The sequence below is a fragment of the Emys orbicularis genome, chromosome 2, assembly GCF_028017835.1.
Source record: "Emys orbicularis isolate rEmyOrb1 chromosome 2, rEmyOrb1.hap1, whole genome shotgun sequence".
Classification (NCBI taxonomy): Eukaryota; Metazoa; Chordata; order Testudines; family Emydidae; genus Emys; species Emys orbicularis.
Window position 1 is genome coordinate 245,504,017 of NC_088684.1, and position 12,312 is coordinate 245,516,328.

At 39.9% G+C, this 12,312-nt stretch overlaps 1 pseudogene; it reads right to left on the reverse strand.

Moving 5' to 3' along the window:
* Positions 1-910: 910 nt before the first annotated feature.
* LOC135873840 (von Willebrand factor D and EGF domain-containing protein-like) lies at positions 911-8,158 on the reverse strand (annotated as a pseudogene).
* Positions 8,159-12,312: the final 4,154 nt, after the last annotated feature.

Consider the following 12,312-nt stretch of genomic DNA (forward strand, 5'->3'; position numbering starts at 1 on the left):
AAATGGGGATAACAGCACTTCCCTACCTCACAGGGGTGTTGTGAGAATAAATATACTAAGGACTGTGAAGAGTTCAGGTGTTATGGTAATGGAGGCTATGTAAGCACCTAAGATGGCTAGACTGAGGCTTCGCATATTATCAAAACTAAACTTTAGGAAGGTGATTGCGGATCCCGACCCTATAAAAATAGACATTAAACTATGACTGATCATGATCCTAATTATTTTATTTTTATTGCTAATCACACAAAGCAATGCTCAGTGATTGAGCAACACATCAACAACATGCTTTACAGCTTGCTGCTGTTCCTAAAGAAGTGCAACCTCCTTCCACTATTTCCTACTGTGATATCCATTCTGTTGACAGGAGACCACTGCTATAGCGGAGCACTCCATCTTCTATAAATTATTCCTACCATAGAAAAGAGTGCCCCCTTGTGGCAGGATGATCTCATTAAAGGTAAGTATCATTCCCGCTACAATGTACTTTTGAACATAAAGATGAACAAAAGGTTTTAAAAACACAAATGTTTATTATTATCAGCTATTAATGTAGGAAGCTTATTCATGAACGACAATACTTCTATTTGTGGTAATCAAAGAGAAATAAATAAGAAAAAAAGGCAAGTAAATGCTTTATTCAAAAGGAAATATTTACTTCAACATCAATTGTACCCACTGACAAAATTATTCTACTTATAAAGCACACAAAAGTAGTTGGACTGCATATTCATTTGCTTTGTCTGGAGTATTTTAAAAATACTTTCCCTTTCATACAGAAGAGCTTTTCTTTAAAATACTGGGAACAAAATGCTATTTAAGACCAATTGGGGTTTTTTTTTTTTTTTTAAATCTCCTCCCTCTCATCCATACTCATTAAAGCAACACTGCTCATCTCGAGGAAGATGGCTCATTTGTTTCTTGTCTTTGTACACTGTAGACCAGAGTATAGCAAACGACATCTGCACATATTTGGCACTACACATTTCCCTCCATGTTGACAAGGCAGTTTACAAACAGCTGAAATGATACACCAGATATATGGTACATCTACCATACAACACAGTTTAATTTTTCTTGCACGGCTCATTGTAGTAGCAGAATTGTTCCCTAGTGACAATCCTGGGACAATATCAATAAAAGCATCATGGAAGTACTGTAAGCAATGACTGTCTTTGAATTCTAGGCTCATGCTCCTCACTGGGATCCAGTCATGTTGCGTCTAATTTCACTCACACTCCATTCCCCTTTTCTGTCCTCTCCATCTTATGAGGCGAGAAAATATAAAACTTAACTCCAGTTCTCCCTGTATGGCTGGATTGTGACTTGAGCTGTATGCCTGCATGGGGATATAAGGAGAACAAGAATTCCTGTTAGAGCTCTAAGGGCTACCTGGACTTTGGCTCTGGGCATACTGGAGTAAGCAGGTGCTATTTCCTGCACGCCTCCAAGAGCAAGTGGGCAGGGAGCGGCAGTGAACAGACAGGGCCCTGGCCCCACCCCCCCGCAATGTGCCAGCTAAATCAGCCCAGTTGGGGGTGTTGTAATTTGCTGTTGGCACAAGCCCCAAAAGTGAAGTTCAAAGTGACAGTGGTTTGGTGGCTGCTGTGCCTGAAATGATCACTAGCCCCACAACTGATGCAGTCTCAAAAAAATCAACAGAATGTGAAGCGTTTGATCCTTTCTATCACTATCTATTCCACAAGACTGTAACTAACTGAAATCTTTGGCACCAGGCATTTTGTAATATCTCCACAAAATGCCCCACATCTGCCCTTGAACCTCAGGGCAACCTCTGTACCTCTGCCTGCATTAGATAGAACAAGGGATAAGCTGTTTCATCAGGGATCTGATTGGTGGTGTCCCTCCTAGAAATGAGTAGATTACAGCATTTATTTGTAAGGTCTCCTAGACAATATCAGCTGCATTCGTGTTTCTGCAGTGCTTGGAATCCAGGGCCCATATGACTCTGGGATTTCATAAACAGTTCTTTTCACTGGGTCATTCATTTCAAAAGGATTAACCCAGAGGATTAATCCAGAGACTCAAAGGGTAGCACTGAGTGCTACCACACAGGAGACTGAGTTCAAGGACAATCTCTAGCGAGCAATTCTCTCGGTCTCTGAGCCAGCAGGAAGGAAGTCTGCACCATTTATTCTCCAAAAATAGTACCTCCTGGTGACTGCCTCTCGGAGCAATGTTGTTACAGAGCATATGGGGCAGCTCTGAGTTGATTAAAATCTTATGAACCTTCCCTCCTTATATGAATCACTGTTTGGAAAGGTGAATGGCTCTTACTGTGGATCAACAGGGGGTATGGCCCAGATCCTCAAAGGTCTAGGTGCCTTTGGGAGCTAGATGTTTAAATACCTTTGAGGATCTGGGCATAAGTGCTTGGGAATGGCATTGGACTAACAGCCCTACTTACTGCAGTCCTTTATTTACCCTTGGATCAAGAGGAACACAGGATGCCCCCCAACAATAACCTGTCAAACTGTAGGAGCAAACACCTCTAGTGTAAAGGGATGTGTCATTTCCCATGTCCATTAAATCCTTGGCCTCTCTAATGACACTGGCAACGAGCACCAGTGGTGGGTTTCTTTGTGATGTGGAAACTTGTTGACTAGGAACTGATCTGAGACCACAAAATACATTTCAAGTAGGCCCACAAAAGGTATTAGATAATAATTTTTGGTGACTACCAACCAAAACTTGGATTTGAACCAGTGACTTAGAGGTGAAAGGCTCTATAGCCCTTTACCAAATACACAAGCCATGTATTTTCCACCTTGCTTAGATATCTGGGGGCACCACTACACAAAGGTAGCCCTGACAGACTAGGACGGGGTCATTAATTTGGCTTTGTCAGGCATCTATGCTCTGAATACTAAAACAAATACATAAAATACTGAAAAAAGAAATATCAGAGTATTTTACTTAAATGCCATGCTCCACCAACCCATCCAGCTGGACAGCTGCAGATTCCAGGAGACACATAAGCTCCATCATTCCAACACCCCTGAGGAAACTTTCTGGAAAGGAAGAATGGATTAAAAAAAGAAGACGTTCCTTGCTACACTTTAAATATGTTGGATTAATTAAGAGCATAAGAAAAACAAAGAAGAAAAGAAGGGCTTTCCTCCCTCAGACATCATAAATGGTGGCATCAATAGAACTAAGATACTAGTAACCTGATGTGGGATATAAAATATTGAGGATTGAGGGTCAGATCTTCCAGTGGTATAAATCAGTGTAGGTCCACAACAGAGCTATGGCAGTTTTCCCTCAGTTGAGGTTTTGGCCTATATATTTAAAGTTTTAAAAGAGAATAATCTAAATGCATTCCTGTAGCTACTGTTCACTTAAAAGTTCTATGAGCAACCCATCCTGTGTTCAGTCACACAATCCTTAATGGACCTCCGACACTGTAGCTCAAATTAATCTGATGGCACTTCGCTTTGAATTAATGTCACCAGCTATAGAGCAGCTCCTCCACTTTTACTGTAGCACTGTCATTTGCATAATTATCAGCCCGTTACTCCTTTTAAAATGTTTTTATTGGCTTTGCAGTCATACCTCAAGCTCATTCAGAACATTTCCATTATTCTTGCAGTCACTGTATACTGGTGTATAATCCAATTCCATTTTATCATCCTAATAAAAAAGTAATGGTGCCATTTTAACCAGGAGAAAGTCTGTTTCTTTAAATTAAATGGCTTTTACAGCATACGAGACTGCTCCCAACTACTTCTTACACATTCAGCCAATCATAATCAGTCTGATCAGACTGCAGTCACATGTCTGGCAAAATATTTCATTCCCACAGATCTCTAATTAGGCTGCCATCTGGGCACGTTTACAGTCCTCAGGCACTGTTAGCACTTGAGTTACCTCAGGTGCAAATGAAACATAAATCTGGGCACTTACCCTCCTGGCACAAAGACACTACACTGCCCCATTGGCAGAGATGCATTCCCCAGCAGTCTGACACCCTCCTTTACAACTTACTGCAAAAGACCACCACAGGCACTGAACAAATCCAGCAGATAATTAGTGTTAAATAGCCCACTTTCTCATTGTAGCACAAATCTGAGGAAGCTGACAGACTGAATATTTAGTTTCATCAGTAATTAATGATTAGCATTTATTTCTGTTTGATTTTCTTAAGCTTTACAATGGGCTCTTTAGCTACAAGATATTATTATTCAAATTGAGATTAAATATATTGCTTAAATATTAACGGAATTTCTACCAATTGTTTTAAATGTTCATATGTGTATTAGCATAGTGTCTGATTCTGCTGCCCTTACATTTAGCAGAGTAGAGTAAGGAACGTAGTGTGAGTAAAGATGACGGGATACAGTAGAGATCGGTCAAATTTTTTTTTATCTAAAGGTTTTTTCACTGAAAAAATGCAGATTTGAGTCGAACAAAACATTTTGCAAATGGATATGGAATTTGCCAAATTGTTTCAGTGTACAACAACAACAACAACAAAAATTGAAAAAAAAACCAACCATTTTGACAGTCAAAAATTAAATTTTTGATTTTTTATTCAAAATTTACTTCAATTGTAAGTTTAAATAAAACCCCTCAAAACTGAAATCTTTTGTTTGATCCCAAACAATTTTTCCCCTGATTTTTTTAGATCAGCCAGCAAAGTGAAAAATTGATTATTTGCAGAACTCTAGAATTGAGTCCTTAGGCCCCGATTCAGAAAAGCACTTAAGTACAATTAATAATTAACTAATTAATTTTAAGCATGAGCTCAAATCCTACTGAATTCAATGGGAGAATCAGGCCTTATTCATTTGGGGGAGGGTATTCTATTTTGGGCAACCTATAACTAGCCATAATACACCTTGGGTCAGAGCCTCCCCTCCTCCCACCCCGGACTATGCCAGGTTCTTCTTTTGAGTTGTTCTTTGTACTAGAGCACAAGGAGCTTGTAGCTAACACTTACAGTATATATATTAACATAGCAGCAACCAGAGTCTGATGCTGGCTGGAGCGAGGGCAGGAAGAGGTGGGGGGAGGGGGCGAAATGGGGAGGGGTGGGGGTGCGAAGAGGCAGGGCGGGAGTGGGGGCTTGGGGGAAGAGATGGAGTGGGGGCGGGGCCTGGGGCAGAGCGGGAGTCTGTTGACCTGAATGTATGGGCTAGTTTTATACAGCTCGCCAATGATCTGACCAAAAGATATTTAGGTTCTTGTCCCAATTCAGGCTACAGGGTTAGAGAACACAGAGAGTTCAACGTTGTGAGAGGACCCTCGGGTTGTGTGGCAAGGACACTTATACTGAGGACAATACCAAATTATTAAGAGCTTTATTAAAATGAATGAAAGAATAATAAACACTATAAAACACAGACTCACAAAGAAATAATACAATTCTATGACCCCTGGTGGTAAGATCTCTATGCTAAAAAAACTACTTGAACTAGCATACTCACACCCTTCCCTGAAGAGCTGGTAGTGGGAGACAGAGGACCAGCTTCATCTCTGGCATGCCTGATGAATTCGATGGCCCAGGCTTTCCAAATTTGGTAGGGATTAGGGTTGAGTGTTGAGTAGCTAAACTGTATTGCAAAGCTGAGCTGATAGCTTGATAGAAGATAAGAAAAGGCAACTCTCCTGCATGGTTGTTTACCCTCTTATAGGGTTCTGGCACTGCCTTAATCAAGGCCCAACCTATCATGCCCAAATCTTATTTCCTCACCTAGATAAATCTTCGGGTACACTTACTCTATAGGTTAACATATTATGACATATATTCATACGTATTAATATTGATTATCTCATGCTCAAAACCATTACCCTTGGCCTAACTTATGACTTCCACGTTCTGCGATGTACCCTGCAGTTAGCAGTCTTTTCCAGACCTATGGTAAACATATTCAGCAGTTCGGTTCCCCCATTCAGTTCCCCAATGTCAAGAGGGGTAACCGATAGGCCATTTAGCTATACCAAAGGTTATAAACACTCATACTGATCTGCTCTAGCTAATCATACAGGATACAGGCCTGTAGGTTCCTTGCATTATAGCCAACTATTATGAATAACTATTATGAATAACATATAATGGGATTCGGCATAAACAAAACCCAAGAAAATAATGTAATCACTCAAACCAATTAAGAAAACACATTATGCAATATAGCAGGGATTGGCAACCTTTGGCACACGGCCCGTCAGGGAAATCCGCTGTCGGGCCGGGCCGGTTTGTTTACCTGCAGCATCCTACTGGCTGCGGTTCACCGTTCCAGACCAATGGGGGCTGCGGGAAGCAGCGGCCAGCACATCCCTCAGCCCACACCACTTCCCGCAGCCTCCATTGGCCTGAAACGGTGAACCGCAGCCAGTGGGAGCTGCGATTGGCCGAACCTGTGGACACTGCAGGTAAACAAACCATCCCAGCCCACCAGCAGATTTCCCTGATGGGCCGCGTACCAAAGGTTGCCGATCCCTGCAATATAGCAAGCTAGCAAACTGACTTTATGGGCTACAAGTCGAGCATCCCCCGGGAACTGGGGAAGTCAGCGCTTCTGGGTACTACTGTCTGTCTGCTGATTGGTTGTTTGCAGCAGCCTTTCCACCTATCCCCTTTCCTGCACATACTTAAGTACTTTGCTGAACAGGAATAGATGGATTTAAAGGGTATTTTCAAAGATTAAAAATATTAGAAATATTCCTGACTGGGATTACTTGAGCATAATGCAGGTCAGGAGATCAAAGTTGCAAAGTAAAATTCAATTTATCCCATATTCCCTCAATTTATGCCATGCTTGCAGAAATAATGGTATTTACTCTGATATCATGAGCTATCTGATTTAAAAGAGTGGCCCATGCTATTAAAATCATAATAATTACTAAATTATCAGTTATGGAGACTCCTAACTCCCATCAATTTTCAATGGGGTTATGTAACTGCCATTTGTACCCTTTGAAAATCTTCCCCCCACCACCACTCCCGCATGCACAAAAAACCACACCTAAATTACACTATTTAACTTGGCATGTAAAATTTCTAGGTCATTGCTCAAAGGTTTCTGAGTGTAGCAGTTTATAGTCAGTATTTGTTAAAAGCAACTCCAATGTATGCCAAGACGGATTATGTGAATTTATTTCTTGTTCTGTATGAAGGGATAATGGTATTTATACAGTATTTGGTTCAGTCCTCAATCCATTTTGTTTTAAACAAGATTTCATTTTTATCTTTGAAATAGGATGTTGAAGGCTCAATGATATGTATTTTAGGGATTGTCTACACTGCACTACCGTGTAAACTACGGAGGTGTGAATTGCATATTGCACCAAAGAGTTGCACTCTAATGGTCCCATGTGGACTCTGCTGGCACAAACCAAAAGGTACCTAGTTCATGTTAACGTAGTCTGATTTGAAAGAGGATTACGTTAACATGACTTAGGTGTCTTTTAGTTCACACCAGCAGTGTCCATATGGGACAGTTGTAGCACAACTTGGTGCGCTGTGCAATTCACACATCTCTAGTCCACATTACAGTGCAGTGTGGACATAGCATTAATAGTGCCTAGAGTGTCAATCAGAATCTAAGGACTGGCATAATGTATGATTAGTCACATGTATAGCACACTAGGGAGGATTTGTTAAAGGTACCCTGCTGTGCTGATCCACAAAGGATATGAAATATTACAGCCTCTGCTACAAGGGCTTGGCTTTTCAGCTCAAGTTGCAGTAGCTCGTGCCTTTAACACTGGAGGTCCCCCGTTCAGTGCCTAGTGTTTTGGCTTAAAAGGGCAGTTGTCACATAAGCATTATTGTGGAATAACTTTACAGCAGCTGAGTTCAAAATAGTTGCTGAAGTAAACTTGTGCATTCCAAGAAGAGACTAATATAGGGCTTCACCTTGTGAGGTGCCTACAGAATCAAGCCCCCTGGGTTGTGCACACTTCATCTATCTGATAACGTGGAACCAAACTGCTTAGGATTCTCAAGGGAATTCATGAATGCTTTGTCTGATAAGATTATCCATGCAAAAAGAGTTCTGGATAAATGAAACCCTTCATCTCATGCTCCATCAAGGAGACTCATTGAGATTAGTTAATTTTCTTCTCTCCCACACAAGGACATACAAAGGAAAGGTAACTTTTGTCTCCTTAGCCTTTTTACCTGATCCATCATGGTCTTGGACTAGTGAACAAAGTGATTCTTTAGTGACATCCATAGCATTTCCTGGTTGGGGATGTGGGGAGGTTGAAATTGTACTCTATAGTGCAACAGTGAAAGGAGGTGAAGTAAATATCAAGATACTTGTTACTATAATAAAAAAATGTTACATTTGCTATGGCTAGATGTTTCTCCAAACTATAGGTTGACTTTAGTATTATACCCATTTAGCTTCCAGGCAGAATAGAAAGTACATTAGTTAACATGTATCTGCTACAGTAAATTGATAGGATAGACAAGTGGTATCTGTTTCTACTGTCATATTATTTGAATCCCTCAAAACCGGGGTAAATAAAGGAGGAGGTTTTTGGGGAAGTCTTGCTGGGTTAACCATACAGTGAGCTCAGTTCTCCATTATGGGATAGGTTACACCAAAGATTAATTTTGCTTACTTCATTTTGTGAGCATGGCTCTGAGAAAGGTACCAACTCAGTGTAACCACAGTGGCATTTGAGATTCAGGAGGTATAGTTAATGAGGATAGTCATTTTAGAGTGATGCTTTTTAGTTTAAAAAATCACATTTTTAAAACGAATTATTTTATCTGTCTTAGCTTTTTAACTTTATAGTGATTCATATGGTACAGAGTGTGCTGCTGTGTCTGGGGCCAGTCCTGGGTGGTGTCAAGTCATGTTAGAGAGTTAGTCCCTTCATTCAGATGCACTGGTATTAAAAAAATGCTTAAGGATACCTTAGGTTTGCCACTTATTAACGTTGGCCTTTAACACAAGCCTCACAGTCTAGTCAGATAAATGTTACTGTATTCTGCAATTAAGTTGCAGACAGATGTCTTCCAGCTGTTTGGAACGATTGTATCGCTTACTAAAAAATGATGATCACAAATATTTTGGGAAGGAAGAGAATGACAGAAGCAAGAGTTGCCTGCATGCTTTGAAGTGAAAAGCCAAGGATCTTCCATGAAGACCATACAGAATGTTCTAAAGTCTTTCCCCTTGCTTCTTTCTCTTTGTTCTGTAATTCCAGTGTTATCAAGGTTCCATAAGGCCGCCCCCTTTTCTTTCAAATCCTCAAGACTCTCTTCTGATTTGAGGCATATAGGAAATTGGCAAAGTGGTGATAACTAGCTGTGGCAGTCGAGGATAACTGACACTATTTATTTATTGAAAAACAAAGTCTTTTAAATATTTAGGATCCGACTCTTAAATTATGCACACAGCCAACCTTTGGGACCTCAGTACTGTTCCCTCATTTTCCTTCCCCTTCCACCCCGCTGTCTCCTGTTGTTTGCTACACTCACTTGTTGCATCTTGTGTCAGATTAAACTGTAAGGTCTTCAGGGTAAAGATTCTCTTTTACTAGATGTGTGTATAGTGTCTAGCACAACGCACTCCTGTTTGGGCACCACTGCAATAGAAATAATATTTTTCCTGCATAAGCAGAGAAGGTGTAAGACCATGTGAAATTATGCTAATATAACTTTTTTTTAAATTGGGCACTTACATTTTTAAAAGTAATCTGATTCTGAAAGGCGCTCCCAGTGAATGGGAGGGACTGGTCAAATACTGCAAAACAGTGTTTGCATAGTTGAATTGCTATGAATGGCTCCTTGGTCCAATCATGTTCATGTCCTTTATTTGCTAAATATTAATATTCATGTGAATGAGGTTTTGTTCACATTACTATTTAGGGAATGCTGTTTTTCATTTCAATACCTGTATTCACATGCAATGAAGTGTATTTGGATGCAAACAAAAGGATTTGCTATTCACTATTTGTTATTCGCTGTTCAGCATTTGCTGTGTTATTTTTCCAACTTAAACTTTTCAGTCATCCAATCAAAGAAGAGAGACAACAGCATGTGATTTAGGCAATCAGTCACAAAATGGATAGCCAAGCATCAAAATGAACAATAGCAAAAACTCCATTATCTGAAATTTGTTTGTGAATAACAAATTTGTTCACCAAAATCTGTATGGAGTCATGAATGATTTTAGAGTAGAGAGAAGGACTAAATGTATCAGAGAATTTATTTGCAAAGAATAATCAGACTGCTATAGTCCAAACCATACAAGATGGGGCTTCTGATTTGTGGCTTATGCTGCACATCCTTTAGCTGTCAGCAACAAAAGAGGCTGCAGAATGCATGAAGAATATAGATACTCTCTCCTCAACAGCTGCGTCAGATTTTCATCATAAACCATATTTATCTCAGATGAAGTCTCAGGAAACACTTTGCATTGTAGTAAGGCCGTCTGAGAAGAAAATTGAGGCAGGGGTAGGGATTAGGAGGGAAGTGCTCATTTACCTTTGGACAGAGCCTCTGAAAGGGATGCCTAGCGAAGATGAGAAAATAGTGCAATTCAGTGACGGGAGAGGGGATGCAGGGATCCATCTGTATTTAAAAAGCTGACTGCGATATTAAATAAATCATAAGACCCAGAAGGGACCTGTGAAGCCATCACATGCTTTATTTCTATTTTCCTGGTTTCTTTCTCCCTATATCTTGACCTAAACTGTCAAAAAAGCTTCTGTTGGAATTCTAGTAATTGCTGTTTCCTGTTTCTGTGGCTTTTTCATGTCTATTTTGTATGTGGCTCCAAATTCTCTTTTGTCTGGACTCTATGTATTAAGTCTGAAAGTGTAAAAGGTTGAAATCAGCTTACTCTGAAGAACTGACCTGTCCTTATTATTTACCAGTTTACCAACTTGTGTGTCATCTGCAAACTTCACCAACAAAGATTTTATTTTTCTTCCAGATCATTGATCACACTGACTGTTTGATATTGGGCAAGATGCTTATTTTCTCCTGGCCTTCATCAGTTAAGTGGTTATAATAATAGTTGTATGTGTGTGTTCTGAGATTTAATGAACGTTTGGAAAGTGTTTGGAGAAAGTCAGAACAGATTGCTAAACAGCTTCCTTGGCAATATGAAATGAGATTCCGTGTTGTTTGAATGAGACTAATATACTTAGCATGGGTAAAGAATGGGTAGAAAGAGGCGTTACAGTGAAAGCCCTCCGGCAGAAAGCTCCCATGTTGCAGACCATGGCAGTTTTTCAGGGCTAGAGACCTTGTGTGAATAAACCAGCAGTGATAACAATGCTGCTTGAACAGCATTCTGCTTGTTTCAGAGATGCACAGGATAAATTATTCCCAGTATTACATTCTGTGCAACCATTAAAATTAATGGGGGTGAACAAAGTATACACCAGGATAGAATTTGGCCCATAATATGTAGATGCCTCTGAATTTGGCCCATAACATTTAGAAAGCCTTTCACCCTCTATCCCCTTGCAGGGAAGATATCCCATATAGAAATAATTCAGGTTTGTAATGAGGATTTCAATGTTACAGTATCTTCACCAACAGGTAAGAAACAAATATATTGGATTTGTGGGGTTTAAATATAAAGCCAACCATAAGAAATTGGAAATAAGTGTTCATTATCTGAAATGAGTGAAAATGACATGTTCCAGGGACAACACAATACATTCTACAGGATCTGGCTCCTGTAAATGGAACATCTGAATGTGTCTGGCTAAAATTCTGTGATTCTATCTATAGAGCCCTTTATAAGAAGAGAACTGCTAAACCACAACATTATTTTGCTACCTCAGTAGTCCTTATCCCACACCTTTAGATACCTTTAAATCGGAGCTGGAGCTATCCTAATTATATGAAATATCTGAACATCCTTGCACTAGGATCCAAAACTAATCCCTTGGAATGTACCAGTAAACATATAATCCTTATGTAATTACTCTCCTCAGTACTGAGGCCTATAGGGCTTCAATATGAAGAAAACAACAGTCACCATCTGATTTTTATTATGAATTTAAAAGATGACACAAAATCTCACTAATTCATGACCGACTGAGAATACATGAAGTTTGAAGTGAGTGTGATTTGTATCTATTAACACTACAATACTCACCATTTGGGAGTGACCTGGGGACACTTGTCTCCTAGACCAGGAAAATTTAGGATCATTTTAACATGGAGGGGATCTGTATGATCCATTCTGCAATTGTCTTCTAGCATTCATATGGGTGCCTTACACAGCTGACTCATTTTAGCCGGTGGGCAGGATTGTTAGTCATTGTTAAACAGTGGCCAGTACAGCAGGGTAGAAGACAGCTTGCTAAACA